Source organism: Dreissena polymorpha, chromosome 5 (genome assembly GCF_020536995.1).
Source record: "Dreissena polymorpha isolate Duluth1 chromosome 5, UMN_Dpol_1.0, whole genome shotgun sequence".
NCBI lineage: Eukaryota > Metazoa > Mollusca > Bivalvia > Myida > Dreissenidae > Dreissena > Dreissena polymorpha.
In genome coordinates this window covers 70467705-70488416 of record NC_068359.1, presented here as the reverse complement: position 1 = coordinate 70488416, position 20712 = coordinate 70467705, and the positions used below count along the sequence as shown (strand labels likewise).

At 33.9% G+C, this 20712-nt stretch overlaps 1 protein-coding gene and 1 long non-coding RNA gene across 9 annotated transcripts in view; one reads left to right on the top strand and one right to left on the bottom strand.

The window, feature by feature from the left end:
* Positions 1 to 20712, top strand: part of LOC127880896 (arginine-glutamic acid dipeptide repeats protein-like) — a 162078-nt gene that overhangs the window by 59721 nt on the left and 81645 nt on the right. The window contains exon 1 of one of the 8 annotated variants that reach the window (XM_052428377.1): positions 9918 to 9973. The exons of 6 other annotated variants lie outside the window; for them this stretch is intronic. The gene's annotated coding sequence lies outside the window, so the exon portion shown is untranslated. Of the gene's footprint in view, positions 1 to 9917; positions 9974 to 19307; positions 19426 to 20712 lie in introns of those variants that run through there. One more of the 8 variants, XM_052428376.1, reaches the window with a different exon arrangement.
* On the bottom strand, positions 4071 to 6134 carry LOC127880897 (uncharacterized). The gene is made up of 3 exons (XR_008049807.1): positions 5899 to 6134; positions 5444 to 5641; positions 4071 to 5133 (listed from the first exon to the last, which is right to left on the bottom strand). It is a non-coding gene; the product is annotated as an uncharacterized LOC127880897 (long non-coding RNA).

Sequence of the window (20712 nt, the reverse complement as noted above, 5' to 3'; positions counted from 1 at the left end):
TCTCATGCACATTTTGAGTGGTTAAAGGTCAAGGTCATCCTTCAAGGTCAAAGGTCAAATATATGGGGGACTAGTGCTTCACAAGCACATCTTGTTTTATGTATGTCTGTCCCAAAACTTTAACATTGGTCATAACTTTTGCAATATTGATGATAGCAACTTGATATTTGGCATGCATGTGTATCACATGGAGCTGCACATTTTGAGTGGTTAACGGTCAAGGTCATCCTTCAAGGTCAAAGGTCATCCTTCAAGGTCATAGGTCATCCTTCAAAGTCAAAGGTCAAATATATGGCTTCAAAGCAGCGCAGTAGGGGGCATTGTGTTCTGATAAACACATCTCTTGTTTCTTTAATTAAGTTGTGGACTTACAAATAGTCAAATAAGTCACTTCCTAATACAGGGCCTTTTCTCATAATATAAACGGAATATGACATATACCCACCATTTGGAAATGCAAGGGTCTCAGGCTTTTTCCGCCCTATGCCACGGGTCCGAAATTCGGCCCCATTCCCAATGCAGATCTGGTTGTTTTTTTCCCAATTGAAAAAAAAATTCCCAATTAAAAAAAAAAAAAAATTTTTTTTTTTTTTTTTTTTTTTTTTTTTACCCTTTAAATATATAAGTTGACCTGATCTGGTGTAGAAAATAGAAAGTATTGCATAATTAAATTATCTGTTGCCTTGAATTTGTTTTAAGAACTGTAAAATATGTTAATGATTATTTAAGACTTTCCTTTTTTTCCTCAAAATCCGGCGCTTCCCGCGATTTTTTTCACCTCAAAAAGGCCAAGCCTTTTCCCCAAATTCAGATTAAAAAACCTGCACTAATCACACATGTTCATAATATTTTGTAAAATTTTAATAATAAGTTATCAAAATAGTCGTTATTTACCAGTTAACGGCTTCTTTGAAATATAAGAAACACTGTTTTAAATAATTTACATGCGATAATTTTTCCCAATTGAGCCAATTTTGCGATTATTTTTTTTCCCAAAATGGGGGTTTTCACGACGCGAAATTCCCAAAATTCCAGTGTGGCGTTTTCCCAAAATGGAGCGGAAAAAGCCTGGGTCTAGTTACTGTTAATTGCGAAAACAAATTAAATGTTTTTTTTTCTATTTATTTTTTGAATTTGTGGTAACACAATGAACATAAAACAATTCATTACTGGACTATATTATCTTCATCAGCCAAAAAAAGATTTGGGTGAAAAAGATACTTTTTGCCATACTACCCAATAATAACCATTTAATCAGCCAAAAAAGCCCTGGTCTACTTTCAGTGTATTTTATGGCTCAACATTTTCTATGTAAAAGCCACTTACAATACCTGATTATTTTATTATTCATTGATCAAGCAACAAGTTGTTGATATTTTGCCTTATTTATTTATTTATTTATTTATTATCTCACTTAAGCTTGTTTTGACAGTTTGGTACAGATCTATACCATAGTAATTTGTTAAAGCGAAATAACAGCTGTCATAAGGGACATTGTGCTGTCAGGTTTAATTATCTGATTTTGACGATAGTTATTGACTATTAGCCTCATGTTGACACTGTTGGTCTGGTTGTTTTTTGTTGGTGTAGGTGGAGAAGGGGAGAGTGCTTTGAAGGCAACAAACCACTGAATTTATTGGTTATGCGCCACTTTGTTTATTGGCGTTATCTACTGTTACAGGTTGCTCTTTTTCACTCACAGTGGTACATTATTGCAGTCACTATTATGTTTAAGGTTTTTTCAGCAACAGAAAACAAAGATAACTTACTTAACTATAGTATTAAAAAAGTGTTTACTGCAAACAGAAATAAATATGTCATGTCTAATATAGTTTATATAAAATAAATATTTACTCTAAAATATTTTCTCAAACATATAAAAAAAGACAATTGAAGCAAAATAAATATAAATATATGTATTGTGTCACTGTTTTAAGAAAAGTTTAATTTAATACATTCAGTAAAAAAGATATTTTGAAACCCCATGAATGCCAATCCATTATTATCAATAATGATTAAAAGCAGCTTGCATTCAGGAGGCCACACACCAATAATAATCTGTTAACTGAGCTACCATACTTAACCCAGTCTAAAGTGTTAAACCGTTCTATCCCCTCATTACTTCATGTGAGCTAGACCTGTTTTACGCTAGTCCAATTGCATTGGGAATAATTATTCATCACTCCTGTGGTTTATTGCTTGCATTGATCCATTGCAGATAATGCATCTTGTATGCTCACTGTTAATTGATTGATGTTGACTCCGGCCTGATAACCTCCTTTGCTCCCGCCTGATAACCTCCCTTTGTACTGGTATCTGGTGAGTTCTTGGATTTGCTATAGGGGTATATAGCAACATTTTTTAATGAAAAATTTAGAGAATACACAATGTGCAAACTACAATTGATTTACTGATGGTTGTTATGCCCAAGTCAATTATTATAACGGTTAACCCTTTGCATGCTGGGAAATTTGTCGTCTGCTAAATTGTCGTCTGCTGAAGTTCTAAAATTAGCATTTTTTTTCGATTTTTTTTCAAAGAATACTATCAGAATAGCAAACAGTTTGGATCCTGATGAGACGCCACGTTTTGTGGCATCTCATCGGGATCCAAACTGTTTGCAAAGGCCTTTAAAATTCGGTTCCCGCACTGAAAGGGTTAAAAGACTTACCATGTGGCTATCTTTTTTAAGTATGTTCCAATTGTGTTTTTGTAGGGGCATATAGCTTGTTACCCCAGTGTTTGTGCTTCTCTGTTTGTGTGGGACATTTTGTGTTGGGCTCATAACTTTTTTGTAAATTATAGAATGATTTAAAACATTCAATATGTCATTCAATACATCAATTTAAATTGGCATGATAATACCTCATGTTATTATAAAAAATATGCATGGTATTTTATGGTTTCAAACAGTTTATTCAGTGGGTAATATTGTTGGTAGTACATGTACAAATATGTACACCATAATTTGGTAACGGTTGACAAAGGCTTGAGAATTTACTAAACCTTTATTTGATAGGTGATTCAAACATTTACTTAAGCACTTTAAAAATGGGAGAATGAAATAAATGTGTTTAAACAAGGGAGTATTAGGTTTACATTCCTGCACAAATTAAACAAGACTTGTATTGTAATGTTAATGTAGCGGTTCTCATTATAATGACATAAAAGCAATGTTGACAATATCGGCAATTTTTTTTGAAGGGGATCTTCAAATATTAGTATAAGCTTTAACAGCTTATCAATATGATTTTTATTGTTGACTCTCTGTTTTCTCCACTTGTGAAAACAAGTTTCAAAATTAAATTACTGATATCGCAAGGCATTGATTTAACTCTTTCAGTGCTGGAACCAAATTTTGAAGGCCTTTGCAAACAGTTTGGATCCAGATGAGACGCCACAGAACGTGGTTTCACATCAGGATCCAAACTTTTTGCTATTCTGATAGTATTCTTTGAAAAAAATCGAAGAAAATGCTAATTTTAGAAATTCTGCAGACGACATTTTAGCAGACAACACATTTCCCAGCATGCAAAGGGTTGACACTAAAACCTGTCAACTGAACTCTAAGGAATTTATTTCTTCAGAAAGAAACATCAAAACCCTTCTCGAAAAAGTGCACTAAATGCGCATTTAATGCGCATTAAATGCACATTAAATGCGCATTTAATGCGCATGTTATTGGCACCGTATTTTTTGCTTAACAAGTGCATTTTAATCTGTTAAAAAAAACACTTTTTACTAGTGTGTTTATACATTTAAGTGTATTTTTTTTTCCACTAAATAATACACTTAAGTGCGTTTATTATGATAATAAGTGCGCTTAAGTTTATTTTTAAGTGCATTTATACACTTGAGTGTATTTTAAAACATACAAATAATACACTTCATGGTCAAAGTAAATTTTTTAAAGCGCATTAATACACTTGAGTGCATTTCCAGTCATTCAAATAATACACATTACAGAATTAAAAGCAAATTATTTAAGCGCATTAATACACTTGAGTGCATTTCCAGTCATACAAATAATACACTTCATTGAGTATTCAAAGTGAATTTTTGTAAGCGCATTAATACACTTGAGTGCATTTCCACTGATACAAATAATACACCTTACAAAATTGAAAGTGAATTTTTTTAAGCGCATTAATACACTTGAGTGCATTCCCGGTCATACAAATAATACACCTTACAATATTAAAAGTGAATTTTTAAGCGCATTAATACACTTGAGTGCATTTTCAGTCATACAAATGATACACTTTTTGAAATGTTGGAAGTGAATTTTTTAAGCGCATTATATGCTCAAGTGTACTTTTCATCACTTCAAATTAATATGCTTAAAAATTAACCAAATTAAACAAAAATCCCAGCATTTTAAAGTCAGCATTCATTCTTTAAATGAAAGGTTAGTGTAAACACATACATAAAAAACAAAAAGTACAATTCAATAGATAAATACACACTTTTATTAGAATGTTAAACCTTAAAAAACAAAAACAAATGTTACATATCTACATAAAAGAGAGGATTCAAACGGGCTATTGCCTATCTGGAATTAACAATTGAAAATATCAAGCTCATACCAGTGATTTTTCTCCCCTCTGATTATCGGTAACTGATTAACAGCCAAATACAGGTGGTTTCCACTTAAAAAATATTAAAGATTTCCCCTCCTTAAGGTGAAATGTTTTCCCTATCATTTACTAGACTTTTATATATTACATTAATTCCAAATCCCTTTTTAATATGGACAAAAGCAGCACATTTAATTCAATCATATTCTGGATCCTAATATATGATAAATGAACAGTATTCATGAAATTTATATAAATCTATACCTTATTTTTAAGATCTTCCTTTTTGTTTGTTCATTATTGCGCTATAACATGCCCTTCTGAGAGCCAGTACGTGCAGGTTGTTTTGAATTTCCAAAGAAAATCACTGCATACAGGCTGACAATATTAAGCAGCTTAGCCCCTGTCACTATATTTGTTGTTATACACTGTTCCTTACAAAGAATGCATTCATAAACAACCCTTTATAGAGCACTTCACCAGCTGATCAGGTCTGAATACTACTGTCATGGTCTGCGAGGCGCTTCTCGTGCATGATCTCATTTGAGATCAGGTCCTGAAAGATATTTTATAATGTAAGTGTTAAATATTGCTGTTATGGTAATCTTGTTCAACAGTTGCTATAAATATCATAAATTTAAATCAAAACAAGTTTGTTGGCTTGTTGTTTTTGTTTGTTTATTTTTGCAATTTTAATCTCGTGATCACATGTGACTTAACGCTTTTCATAAATAATTTAAAGAAATTACGTTTGATAGAAAATACTGTTAATAAATGTACTAATATATGTGGTCTCCTTTGGCTGTGTGGACTGGTGGGAAGTGTGACGTCTTTGAATTGCAATAACCTTTATTATATAGTTTTACCTCTCAACAAATCCATCTTTTCTTGGTCAAGGACAAGCTACAGGGCACGGTTTCCCACTCCTGTTCCCCTCAAGTTGGCCTGGTATACATGTCCATACATCAGGTAGTCCCCTTTTTGCTCCCTTTTTTGGCAGGCGATGATGCACATTCTGTCCAATGGATCTTCCGATCAATGTAAATTTCACCTTGGGGTTTAACCTTCAAATATAAAATATTAAAGTTCTGATTAAATATGGGTGAAAGAAATCTGTTCATTAATGACAAGAAATAGGTATAAATAAATTTTAAGATGACAATAACCATAAAATACAGCCATAATAATTAAAATGGTGTTTTTTTCCTTAAAATTGCATTACATTTACTCATCCAGTTACATTTCCCAGTGACAATACATAAATATGATAATGATCATAATTAATTTAATTAAAAAGAGATGCAGAAATGAAAATACAAACCTGTTACAGCTGTTCTTCAGCATTCCAAAAAAACAAAAACGGCAGTTGTTGATCACTTTAACCACCCACTTTGAATCTTCTTTGCAACAAACTTATTGTTGATTTACACATTGTAGTAAATACACATTGTTTTCATCACACAATAGTTCATGTGCTGAAAGAATTTCAAGACATTTGACACTAGAATTAATGTTGCTGAATTATACCTAAAAATTTAGCTCAATTTAAGTTGCTGAAACCAAATTATTTACAAAATTAACTTCATGTGCTCCAAATAACTTGCTGTGCTCCAACCAATCAAAAATGGTTTGTTTTCAAATAGATGGTCCCAGAACCAATCAAAATTCTATAAACACCCCTTTGTTTTGGCTAGATGGAGCACTGATAGGGATTAGTGTTTATGATGCTAATTGATCTCTTATCTGATCCTGATCTTATCTGATATTTATTGAATAATACACAGCACACTTAGCATATTATATTTAATTGTGAATATTTCAATATAACATACTGAATGGTGTTAGGAAATAAATATAATATTATAAATATTATTTAAATTGTCTTTTAAAATGTATGTTAATAGTCAATGTGGTAGACATTAATTGAATTGGGGTTAAATATCAGTGTAAGAAAGTTCAAATACTTGTTTTTTATGTTGTGAAGATATAATTGATTCTGGCAAGCCCACATAATTTTTTTGACACTTTCAATATTTTTAATTATTTACCCACAGCCTGATTTAGTTGTACTTTTCCCTTTAAAAGCTGCTCTACTGATTTACATATTTTATGAGCAGACAAATTGTAATAATAAGACCATAAACATTATGTGAAGATAAAAAAGAATTCAGTACAATCCTCCTATTAAACACTATATCTCTGTCCTTTAACTTCAGTTATTTGCTATAGTGTTGCTCTTTTTTATGAAGATGCACTAAAACTACACTTGTACAGAAAGAATATTTTTTTTGCAAATCAGAAGATACACTAATATGCACAAAAAATGCACTTCATTGAAAAAATGCACTTATTGTATAAAAAGATGCACTTTGTCTACAGAAGATACACTTAAAGTACAGTAAAATACACTTAAAGATAATGAAAATACAGAAAAAATGCACTTTAGTGCACTTAATTATGAAAAAAATGCAGAAAAAATACACTTTTCGGTAAAAATGCAGAAAAAATACACTTTTTAAAGCGTATTTTGTTAAAAAGTGTATTTTATTTTGAGAAGGGAAGACACAGATTATTTACGTGTTTCTGTTTGAATGATCTACGTTTTATATCAACCTAATAAAACACATTTTTATGTGCATTATTTTGTTATAATGTACAGTTTTTTTCATTCAGTTTTTAAGAACACAAAAGACATAAACACTTGTTAAATATGCGACATACAGCACATGATCAGTGAATATAATGGACGATTGTGACATTCATACTTGCTAATTAACTTGCTGAAATCTGTCACTGACTGACAGACGAAACTGTTAATACCGCCAGCAGTATGTCATCTGAGTTTATATTGCTCCTGCTGGGTGAAACCTAATGTTTTATATGAATGTTATTAATTGCACATTGTTCTGAAGGCAGCTAATTGATGTTGCTTCTTCTCTTATGCTGTTTTGCGCATATGTTTAAACAAGATTTGATGGACCATGTTTCTAATTGCGTGCCACATGTCGGAACTATGACTAAAATTAAACACAAATGTAGGGGAATGTGGGGATAATTAGTCTTATTCAATGTTAAAACAATGTAACATTATAATAAAACACAGCTCAAGATAAAACAAAAACCTAAAACACTGACACAGAAAAGAGATTTTTTTTTTTAAAGTTGAGTAGCGGAGCTTTGAGAAAACTGGGCTTAATGCATGTGTGTGAAGTGCTGTCCCAGATAAGCATATGCAGTCCGTACAAGCTTATCAGGGACGAAACTTTGAGCTTTTACACCCCAGCAAACCTGATACCTTGCGGGTCGTGTAATACCATAGGGGACAGTGCTCTGCATTTTGGCATGAACTTACAAAGGGTAAGTAAATTGGAAAAATTAAATTTTTCAAAATCCAATTTGAAACAACTGTGTATTAACATTGATAACAAAGGTATTGGCCTACATGTAGAAAAAATTCTGACAAATTTTCTTAAAAAATGAGTTCAATGTTGCTCCCTGAAGTAGAAGATCGGGCAAAACGGGCCATGTTCAGGCATTTAGGGGATAAAAAAACTGCTTTAATTTACAAGCCACTACAATAATTAAAGGATTTATACAAACTTTCACATGTCTGCCATAACCTCTCAGCACGGTTTCTCCAGAAAACTATTAATTGTGGAGAAATTTGTGTTTTTAATGACCATGTTGGGAAAACATTGATACCTGCACTGGCTTATGTATGACCATGCTACGCACATGAATTCAAGCCTGTTTTCTCAAAGGGAGGCTCATATGTAGAACTTCCATGGTCCTGGAAGTGAGCTCAGGGATTGCTCATGAAGTTTTCACCATTCAGCTATTTCCGGAAGAACTCTTTTGCACTGCAAGTTTCTTACTGAATAACTGTTTAATGAGAGTGCAATTAGAGGCAGAAAGTGTGTTGCATTGGTGGCCACATGCATAAACGCATGTTTGGTGTGTATTTCTGTGTTTATGATCCATTATCAGCTTTACAAGGCTGGGATGAGGAGTTATTTGAAAGTTCCTGGGGGAAGTTTATTGTTGCTGACTTTTCATGTCTGATCAAGAAAAATGAGAATTAATTGGATACAAAGGTGTATGTATAGGTTTGAACTCAATAAAAGGATGTTAATCAAATAATTATTGACAATTAGATTACTGAAACGCTTAGATAAATTGCAGACTGCGGATTTCAACTATTCTTATGAGCTTACCTGAAAAAGCTTTTTGTTGCTGTACCTGTACATTTTAGATATACATGCCATAATTTTTAGCTCGGCTGTTTTCGGAGAACACCCGAGGTATTGTCATAGCCAGCTCGTCGTCCGCTGTAGGCGTCGTGCTAAAACCTTAACATTGGCTCTAAAATCAAAGTGCTTCCACCTACAACTTTGAAACTTCATATGTAGATGCACCTTGATGAGTTCTACACGCCACACCCATTTTTGGGTCACTATGTCAAAGGTCAAGGTCACTGTGACCTCTGATATAAAACTTTAACAATTTAGGCTCTAAAGTCAAAGTGCTTCCACCTACAACTTTGAAACTTCATATGTAGATGCACCTTGATGAGTTCTACACGCCACACCCATTTTCGAGTCACTAGGTCAAAGGTCAAGGTCACTGTGACCTCTTATATAAAACTTGAACATAGGCTCTAAAATCAAAGCGCTTCCACCTACAACTTTGAAACTTCATATGTAGATGCACCTTGATGAGTTCTACAAGCCACACCCATTTTTGGGTCACTAGGTCAAAGGTCAAGGTCACTCTGACCTCTAAAAAAAATTATTCTGACATGCTTTCACAGCCGAGAGTGGCACCCGTTATGCGGTGCTCTTGTTAAAATTAAAAGTGGAACTTGTATTATCTCGGGAAAGAACTTGTACTAGACACTAGTTTATAATGATAATATGGTGTGTTGGATTTCAAATGATTGTTATCACAATTTTGTTTAAAATATATTCAAATAGATTATGTTTAGATTTTTTTTTAAATATATTCACATAGTTTATTCTTCATACTTTAGGAATGTTACAGACAATAGTTATATATTGTAAAATTCATAAAAGTGTGTATGTGATAACTATTCCTTTAAATGCTGTTAACAATTGGATAAATTCTCAAAACATTGCACTAATTGGTAAAGAATTTTATTTAACTAAATTGACCAAAGTTCCAATGATTACCTCCCCTGATGATGCCTCTATTTACCTCCCTTTGCATGGTCTCTGCTCCTTTACCATACACCATTGATTGACAGTGTCGATAAATTACTATGTAGTTAAATAGCTACTTGGGGCACAATTGTTAAGCTACCTTGTCTATCTGGTAGTGTGCTCATACCTGTACCTGTCTACAAGATAGCTTGGTGGGTGAAGAATGTGGCCGGGCTTGTAAGTGAGTTTTGCTTATTCCAAGATCAAACCAAAAATATGAGCCTGAGCCGATGATCTTGTGCAAATACCTAGCGCTAGCCGTGAGATGTGGCTAGTTTATTTGGCTTTTGATGGATACATGAAAATGTGGGCTTTACTCTGGCTATCATGTCAGAATGTGGAGAGATATCAGTAACATCAGGTGTAAACTTATATACTGGCCATGAATAGGCTGAAAGTTGAAATGTATCAAGGATTGTGTTTATAAACCCAGTGGTGTTTAATCAAGATGCTAGACTGACAGCGAAATGTAAATAGAGAAACAGGATTTCTCAGGCAATTGTTTGTTTTGTGTGCTGTATTTGTTTGTGTAGGATTTTAGTTTATGGTAGTGGAGTTAAACCTTTTTGTTCGCTGACTACCTCTTTGGTGGAATTGTTATTTGGGAATTGGATCATGAATGTGTAGCAGTGATATAATGTGTGTTTTTAGTCTCATTGTTTAGTTGTGATAATGGGTTTACCATTGTGTTCTTAATTAAAAAATAAAGGGATTCTCACCTGTCTTCTGAGGTGGAATTTTGGTGGTGTGGGATTTTGCAATGTACTGCACTGCAAGGTGAACACATTCCCAGGTTTGTTAGTTCAATTTTGTGCTATAAGCTTTCAATTGTGATGAAATAGTGCCAACTAATTTACCTTAAACAAAGCAGTTTTCCTTGATTGATATAACATACATATACAACTGCAATTATTCATATCCTTCATATCATGGATCTGTATTTGTGGATGCATTTCAATATTGATTGCAAAATCAACTCAAATTTTTTTAATATTTACAAATTAAAATGCTTAAAATGGGAAATGCTTCATTTGAAGACTATATCCGATGTCGACAACAGACCAATTAACAATAACAGATTAGTATGTTGGCACACTTTATATGATTTCTGTGACATTTTTCCAAGTTGCTTGTTATTCGAGAAAGGTTACAGATTTTTGTGTCTCACGTGACACTTTATGATTCTGTATTACGAGACAGCAGACAAGATGCAGTGTAAGGTAAAACAGTTTGACATGATGAGCAGACCAAAAAACTGTGCATGTGACAGTGTTATTAGAAGGTTTGCACCACTGTAGACATAGACATGCTTGTTAACTTCACACAAGAATGTTTATTCTGACACTAACCAGCATATCAAGCAGGGCATTCATTATTTTGAAGCATTATCAGCCACTAAAGCAGTTGCATGAAGATCATGAATATCCCATTTATGCCTAGCGTCCTGAAGAAAGGACATTGCAAACAGCGTAGACCCAGATGAGACGCCGCATAATGCGGCGTCTCATCTGGGTCTGCGCTGTTTGCTTAAATGAATTTCTTTATGAAATATTCTAAATATAGAAATAAATATACTTGACACCCCTAATTTTGGAAATAAATTGATCCAATTTAGAAGGATGGGAGAGTCCACTGGGCATAAATGGGATATTCAGAATGTTGGGAGAGACAGAATCACATGTTGCTTATTTACAAATTGCTGTCTTCAATTTCTGCTTTATGCATTTTTAGACGCAGACATCAGTCTTTATTTCAGAATTTAAGCATACAAATATTGTATCTTGTATGGTGGATTATGAAAAGACAAGTAAGTTTCACCTAGGGTCCTTGGTTATGAATATTAATAGTGAATACTTGGGCCTTGCTCGGTGAAAAGAGGGTTTAATGCAAGTGTGTAAAGTGTTGTCTGCACAGGCTAATCAGGAACACACTTTCCGCTTTTATAATACTTTGCATCTTCTTAAAAAAATGCATTTAAGGCGGAACGTTTTGTCCCTGATAAGCCCGTGCAGTCACTGCCCAGGCTAACCTGGGACGACACTTTATGCACATGCATTTAACCCCCTTTTCACAGAGCAAGGCCCACTTGTAACTATCATAGATCATTCTTTGGCCCAGACACTGATCAGTTGATGCACTCCAGACTACCTTTCAGAGTCTACACATTTGCCATAACTATTATAGCAGGCTTTCAGATGATTTGGATTTTGTAGGTCTGATTTCACCAACCAAGTTCTACACTTTGTTCTAGTAGTTCAATTCGATTCAGTTGGGCATGGAATTTGACACCTCTAATTACACATTGCTGCAGTAAAAACTATTTATGATATAGGCAACCTTTGTAGCATGAATGTGTTAAAACACTGGGAGTAATTTTCTTGGTTCCAAGTCTATACTTAAGTTTAAGAATGGGTTGGTTAAAGCGGGTATATACGATTTTTTATATGTGTTTAATTGTAATATATTGATAAAATATGTTACAATAACACAAAATAGGCAAGAAAAATTAAACATTAAAGCCGAATTTCATAAAATGCAGCAAAGACAATTTAGCGCCCCGAGCCGATAGTGACGTACATATTTTCCTGCAATAACCGAAGCATTCGTCTTTGTATTATAAACCGTTAAACTACGAGGGGTGTTCCAAAAGTTCGTGGATTTTCGCTATAACTTATTAGTTTGCTGGTAAAAGTCAAGGAAATTTACATATTATACAAACCAATTATCACGGACTTTATATATAAGCTAAAAATGCATGAATTCCATAAAGCGCGTTTGAAACGCGTTGCCATAGAGACCTCAGTAACGACATGCGGTGCACGCGTGTATTTTTTTATAAGTATGAGCGTTACGAGAATTTAAATTTGGTTTAAATGTCGTTGATAAACAGAATTTACGGCAAATTTCACGTTACAGCGCCTAAGTCCTCCTTACAGCCCGAGCCCGGATTTGGCCCCTATGGACTTCCGCGTCTTCCAGGAAGTTAAATCACAGTTGCGCGGTATTCGCTTTGCAAGTAAACAAGAACTTACAGTTGCAGCAAAGCGAATCGTGTTGTCTTTTGACGCTGACTGGTATAGAGACACTTTTGACAAGTGGATTTCCCGACACATAAAGTGCATTCGCGTTGGAGGTGATTATGTGGAAAAGATTTGACAGTTGTTAACTTCATAACGTCATTGACGTTGAACAGAAACGTTACACGTGCGTCGGTGTGCGCATTGTGCACATGTTTAAATCTCTGATATATATATATATATATATATATATATATATATATATATATATATATATATATATATATATATATATATATATATATATATATATATATATATTGTTTTACGCATTTCCATGATATTTGGAGAGTAGATTTGGAAAGAACGAAATATTCTTAACATGATATTTGTTTGTCCATTTATGTTACCAAGTGAAAGTTATAGCGAAAATCCACAAACTTCTGGAACACCCCTCGTAAGTTTAGATGCACATCGTACATGTATGGTATACATGCTGGCGAATTCGGCTGTACAGCCGTTTTCAATTTCAGAATTAAATATCTGGCTTATTTTGCATTTTTTGACACATGTTCATCTGAACTTATATTTTAATTTATATTGAAATATATATATTATAAGTTTTGTACTCAGTTTATATAAATTCATAAATATTTGACAAAATCGTATATACCCGCTTAAGGCCTTGATTTAGTTGAATACATACTATACTGGTTGAATGGCAAGACGGAAACCTGACAAATTAAATTAAGTTACAGAATATGAGAGGATTCCTTTTTTCGGATCGAAAGATTGGGGTATAATTTGTTTTTGGTCTGTCTGTCTGTCTGTCTGTCATTGTGTCAGTCATTGTATGTGTGTCACAAAACTTTAACCTTGGTTAAAGTTTTATAACTTTTGCAATATTGAAGATAGCAACTTCGTATTTGGCATGCATGTGTATCTCATGGAGCTGCACATTGTAAGTGGTGAAAAGTCAAGGTCAAGGCCATCCTTCAAGGTCAAAGGTCAAATATCATTGTATTTTTCGTTCCTAAAACTTAAACCTTCGTTAAAGTTTGGCCATAACTTTTTGAATATTGAAGATAGCAACTTGATATTTGGCATGCATGTGTATCTCATGGAGCTGCACATTTTTAGTGGCTAAAGGTAAAGGTCAAGGTCATCGTTCAAGGTCAAAGGCCAATGTTATGGCTTCAAAGCGGCGCAATAGGGGGCATTGTGTTTCTGAAAAACACATCTCTTGTTCTATTGTATGTTTCAGGATTGAGAATTTCTGATATGGTAATTAACAACCTTTTGGAGGATAATTATGTGGCTGTTACAATATCTTTAGGAGTTATGTACACTGCAACTCCCTTATATTGCGGTTCACTTGATCCATGGATCGCGATGGCAATACATGCGGATTGCGATATAACTTGTGCTGTTGTTTGTGTTGTTTGTGATGTAAACTAAATTTGTATGGAATTACCTCATGAAAATTAGTCTATCCACTCAACAACAATATTATTATTGTTAGTTGGCAACACTATGTTTTGTTGTTTTTGCTGAACCGGCTGCTGTATCTGCCAGACGCCTTTATCTTTCATCTCATAATGGCGGGTGAGGGGAGGCTGCTAATTATCTCTTCTCCTCATGAAGGCTGCATTTAAGTCACTTTTGGTGAGTGTCTGCATTGCAAGTGTTTCTTTTGCCATCACCTGCCAAGCTTGCAAGATATATGACCAACCCCTTGATAGACAAAGGATAATTTGTATGATCCTTCAAAACTTTGGGGTTAAAGCAATACTGCATTAGTATATTAATGTTTGGCATACTTTGTATGTTGATCTTGTGCTGATTATGTAAATATTGATTGTTAAGAGTTCTAATGGTTTATCAGATTTTTGGGGTTAGGTGGGTTTACTGCTTTGGGCCTTGCATGTGTGCAAGCTGTTTGCACAAAGATAACACAGCAGTTTAAAATGCACCATTTACACCCTTGGTGCAACACTGGCCTATCTAACCAGATGTGATGGGGGAGATTTCAGAGATGGCCTGATAATTATATCAGTTTTCATGGTCAATATTGTGTGAATTGATACAAATTTGATATGGTGATAGGCCTGTATTCAACTGATAAACACTGAATTCATTGGGAATTAAATTGGTTGTTTGAAGGTGAAATGGTAATGCTGTTCGCTGGTGAACAGAAGTGAAGTGATATATGTTAATTTTATTTCAAAAACTTGATATTGGGTCTGTTGTAAAAACTTAATAGTTGATCTGAATTTGATGTTGGCATTAAGAGTGTTTAATCAAGGAACTAATGCTTCACAAGTTGTGGAATGCCTCTACACATCAAAAAGCTGTTAAACATTGAAAATTTATCCTGGCCAATATGTATGGGAGATTTATTGCTGGTTTTATGGTCTTAAAAATGGATTGGTAGATTTAAAGAAGGTGGTAAATTTGCTATAAAAGTGAAGGTAACAACCAGTTGGTGTCAATTAACACTTAGGTGGGAGAGGGAAAGGTAACTGGTTATTACAAACATCATGAACTCTCTGGGCTTACACCGTGGGTCTGAAGAGGAATGGTAAAGGGTTAATGAGAACAATTTGTATATGGTTAGAAGTTATTTATTAGAAATAGTTGACAGTATACAAATTCATTACACATGCTCTTGGGAAATAAGTTGATGAAATCGTTGCACCTCTTATCAAGATCACCAGTTCATGAATAATAAATGGCCGTTTCATTTTCCTTTGTCTAAATTGTAGTACATGAAAACTTTGTGAATTTTATAACACCACAGAAACAATAACAATTTAGCTGATCAACTTCTTACATGATAAGTTTGGCCATTGAATTTATAAGGTAAATGATAAAATGTTCATGTAATGTTTATAGATGAACTTTTCATCAACCTGACTTCAAAGTTCACTTTTATGATGGAATAAGCATGGGACATTATGTTTTCACCTGTGAAGTGAATGTGTTATGATGTGTTATAATATAAGGACCTTTCTGTGTGAAAAGGTAGTTTAATGCTTATGCGTAAAAGGACAGCACTTTCAGCTTTTATGATATTTATCATTTACAAAAAGTCTATTCTTAGCAAAAACCAGTTTAGGCGCAAAGCCAGACTGCAGAGGCTTAGCTGGGATGACACTTTACTCACAAATGTTAACTCTTTCAGTGCGGGAACCGAATTTTGAAGGCCTTTGCAATTTACAGTTTGGATCCAGATGAGACGCCACAGAACAGAACGTGGCGTCTCATCAGGATCCAAACTGTTTGCTTTTCGGATAGTATTCTTTGAAAATAATCGAAGAAAATGCAAATTTTTAGAAATTGAGCAGACGACATTTTAGGAGACAACAAATTTCCCAACATGCAAAGGGTTAAACTCCCTTTTCACAGAGCAAGGCTCCTATCTTTCTGCCTGCTGGAACATCATGTGAAGTTTCTTAGGTGATATGGCTGGATAATCTTAGTGGGGAATTATGGTCTGCCATTGATGTATCTATCTTGGTGTTGGTCCAAAGATACTTCATTGGAGCACCGCCCTTTCTGTTTTGAATTGTACTGGAATGGCCCTGTGCTGGGCAATTAGGGCTCTATGCATGTCAGTAAAGTGTGGTCCCAGATAAGCCTGTGCAGTGACCACAGGCCTGAATATGGGATAACACTTTCTGCTTTAATGGTATTTTCATTTAAGAAAGTCTCTTATAAACGAATATGCAGTCAAGGCCCAAAGTGTCGTCACTCGGATTAGGCTGTGCATGTTGCACAGGCTAGTTTGAGAAACACTTTACGCACATGCATTAAACTCTGTTTATCTAGAGTGTGGCTCACTTCTTTTACAACACCACCCGACCTGTGTTGTATTTTACTGGATGTTAGTAGCATTTAACCCTTTGCATGCTGGGAAATTTGCCGTCTGCTAAAATGTCGTCTGCTGAATTTCTAAAATTAGCATTTTCTTCAATTTTTTTCAAAGAAAACTATAAGAATAGCAAACAGTTTGGATCCTGATGAGACCCCACGTTCTGTGGCGTCTCATCTGGATCCAAACTGTTTTCAAAGGCCTTTAATATTCTGTTCCAGAGCTGATTCAGAAAGAGTTAAGTGTTCCTGTCTATTATCTTAGTTATGGGGAATTGCGGTTGTAAGTAATTGGCTTGGAAGTGTGTTTTTACAGTCATATTAATAATGTCTCTTTAGAAACAAAGAACAGCCTGACTGTTATGTGTTTGTGAAGTATCTGCTTACATGTTTTGATCATTAACCTAAATTCCCTAGTTGATTACTCTGGAAAAAGAAAACACACTGAAATAGAAACTAGATTGTAATGTTTGTAACAAAATATATTATAGAATATTGCCAACTATTTCCCCAAATATACACCTTCACTTGTAAATAAGCTAAAAATCGTTTAAATAAAATGTCCAATAAATTGTTTTGAGCTTTCAGTAGGTAATTGTGGTAGATTGTAACATGATAGTGTCAGATGTCATTAATAATTTTCACTGCAAGTCTACCATCTATTGATATCATGTCAAGTAGGATTGTTATCTTAATTCATGTTTTCCTTTGGCCTTAAAATATCAAATTATCTTGTGAAAATCTCAGATTCACAATAAGTAGTTGGATGTTACAATGTGGTTTATGCTGATAATGCAACCAACCAGTATTAAATATCTCACTGGCTTTGAAGTCTGAAATCTGCCTCAAGCCCAGGTGTAGCTATTAATGCTAAATTGTTTTTAATTGAAGAGGTACTTAATTCTCCAAGCTACCTGTGGTTGAAAGTGAAAAAATTTTTTTTAAGAAAAAATTGTTCTATTTATGGAAAAAATGATTATTGGTTTTCAAATAGTTGAGAACAAAAAATGTATTAATGGTTTTCTTTAAAATGTACAATTCAAAACCAGTGAACTGATAAAATTCCCCTGAAGTTGAAATAGAGACTGCTCCTTAAAAAAGTGATCATAAAGTGATAAATGAATATATTCACTTTAACTGTTTCCCACTCAGAAACAAAGTGAAAATGGCGTGTGCAAACAGCATAAAACCAGAACAGCCTGCGAGTACCTCACCAGGTTTTTTTTCCTTCTTTGTGACCCGCCGAAAATCGGCCCTTTCCCCTCCGATTTTTTGTTCCCCTCAGCTGGTAAATTTTCCCCTAGATTTCATTTTCCCCTCAAAAAAAAAGATAAAAAAATATTATTATTTTTTTAAACCTTTAAATGTAATAAGTTAACCTGATCCAGTGTAGAAAATAGAAAAATATTGCATAATTAAATTTTCTGTTTCCATGAATTTGTTTTTAAAAACAGTAAAATATGCTTAATTGATTATTTAAGACTTTCCTTATTTTCCCCCAAAATCTGGCGTTTTGTGTGATTTTTTCCCCCAAAATCTGGTGTTTTGCCCGATTTTTTTCCCCTCAAAAAAGGCCAGGCCCTTTCCCCAAAATCAGATAAAAAAAACCTGCTCGCAGTCTGTTCAGGTTTTCAGGCTTTTTCCGCCCTATGCCACAGTGCTGAAATTCGGCCCCATTCCCAATGCAAATCTGGTTGTTTTTTCCCAATTGAAAAAAAAAATCCCAATTCCAAAAAAAAAAAAATTTTTTTTTTTTTTTTTTTAACCTTTAAATACATAAGTTAACCTGATCCGGTGTAGAAAATAGAAAGTATTGCATAATTTAATTATCTGTTGCATTGAATTTGTTTTTAAAAACAATAAAATATGTTAATGATTATTTAAGACTTTCCTTATTTTCCTCAAAATCCGGCGCTTCACGCAATTTTTTTCACCTCAAAAAAGGCCAGGCCTTTTTCCCAAATTCAGATTAAAAAATGTGCACTTATCACACATGTTCATAATATTTTGTAAAATTTTAATAACAAGTTATCAAAATAGTCGTTATTTACCAGTTAACGGCTTCTTTGAAATATAAGAAACACTATGTACATGCGATAAACTTTCCCAAATGAGCCAATTTTGCGATTAATTTTTTTCCCAAAATGGGGGTTTTCACGACGCGAAATTCCCAAAATTCCAGTGTGGCGTTTTCCAAAAAAGGAGCGGAAAAAGCCTGGTTTTATGCTGTTTGCTGCTCATCAGTATTTAAGGGTTGGAAATGAAGCCTTTAAAACTTGAATCTAGTAAGAAAGGTCTTTAATTAAATTAATCTTTCTGAGGTACTACAAATGCGTTAAAATACCTATCTAAGTGGTAAAGGTTTAATAGTATCAATTATAAACACATGCTACAAACTATTTGACAGTCTTAATTGACATTTTATCTGGGGCATTGATCAAAATCAGGTTTTATTGCTGTTTAACAATGTACTGTAATCCATACGCTAGGCTAGATTATCCTTTACCGATTTGAAGAGCTCCACGAGTGAAAATGTAAACAGATATTTGCCTTTAAGATTATATATGTATTTGTTTGTAGTATGTATTCAAGAAATTCATAAGTGCCTTGTGCGGTGGTATATAGAGTTGGCTGAATATGTCAAGTGGGTTTGTTATGGTAGTTTTATGCTCAGTACTTTGTACGTGTTTGTGGTGGCATTGAACAGTTTGAAATGTGTGGATTAAGCCACTTAATATGGTAAGATTTTACATCATTGAATGCGAGGTCTTGCCTCATGTAATTGCTTGTATTGCCTGTGGTAAGAATATAAGCTTTCCTGTAGGAAAATGGTGCTTATTGCATGTTTGTAAAGCAGTGTTTTTTTTCACCATTTTGGGAATGGGTCTGTGTAAATCCTTTGGATTGGCAAAATTTGCGGCGTTTTGACTAGAATTTGGAAATTTGGAGAATACAAGTGTTTCCAGTAATATATTTACTAAGGTTGAACTTATATGGATGGGAGTTGAATAAACTATTGATATCTAAAAAAAATTTTTTTTTAAACCTTCAATTTGGAATTTTTAGCTCCCATTTTAGAAAAAAAAAATACTTTTTTCCATTTGGAATGGGGCTGATTATCGAATCCTATTTTGAATTAAAAAATCATACTGTAAAGTGTCATTACAGATTATCCTGTGCAGTCCACACAAGCTAATTAGCGCCAAAACTTTAGGCCTCAACTGGCTTTTAGTTAAAGTAACATTACTACTCAAAATCAACGAAACATCTGTACAATTGTTCGTAAAATAAACTTAACCAATTAAAAATCAGTGTTCCTTATGGCAATTGCCGAAATTTCAACGCCAGATATGGTCTGGTACAATAGATGTTTGTAGACACAAAATGATTGTTTTTATTATTGTTTTGCATATCTATTCATACGACACATGAACACTAAAATGGTGTTCGTGTGTCGTATGAATAGATATATTCACGGGAATTAATTGTGGCCACAAATGAATAAAAACGAGCATTTTGTATCTACAAAAATCTATGTAATCAGACCACATCTAGCGTTGAAAGTTTGGCTATAGCTATAAGGAACACTGATTGTTAAGATGTTAACTTTATTTTACGAAATACTTAACAAAATTGTTGTTGATTTTGAGCGTTATAGAGACTTTAAGAAAAATCTATATTAAGAAAATGATACAATAAAAGCAAAGGAAATAACTTAAAAAGAATATTGCCATTAAAGCAGAAAGAGTATTCACTGAGTAGCATTTGCGAACTGCACAGGTGTTTACACAGTGACAATTGGCTAAAGACAGTTTCCACAAAACGCTATTTGCATTTCTTATTAGACTTAAATGCAACCCTTGGTGTTTGCGCTGCTACTTTTTAGAAACCACAATGAAGTGGTTCATTGAAGACCATTAAATTGCTATAAAAAGCTATCCACTTACGATAAGGATAATGATAAGGAAAAGTAAGATGCTGTCTAGGCCAATCAGGCCCGAGTTCTTGACAAGGACATCATTTTGG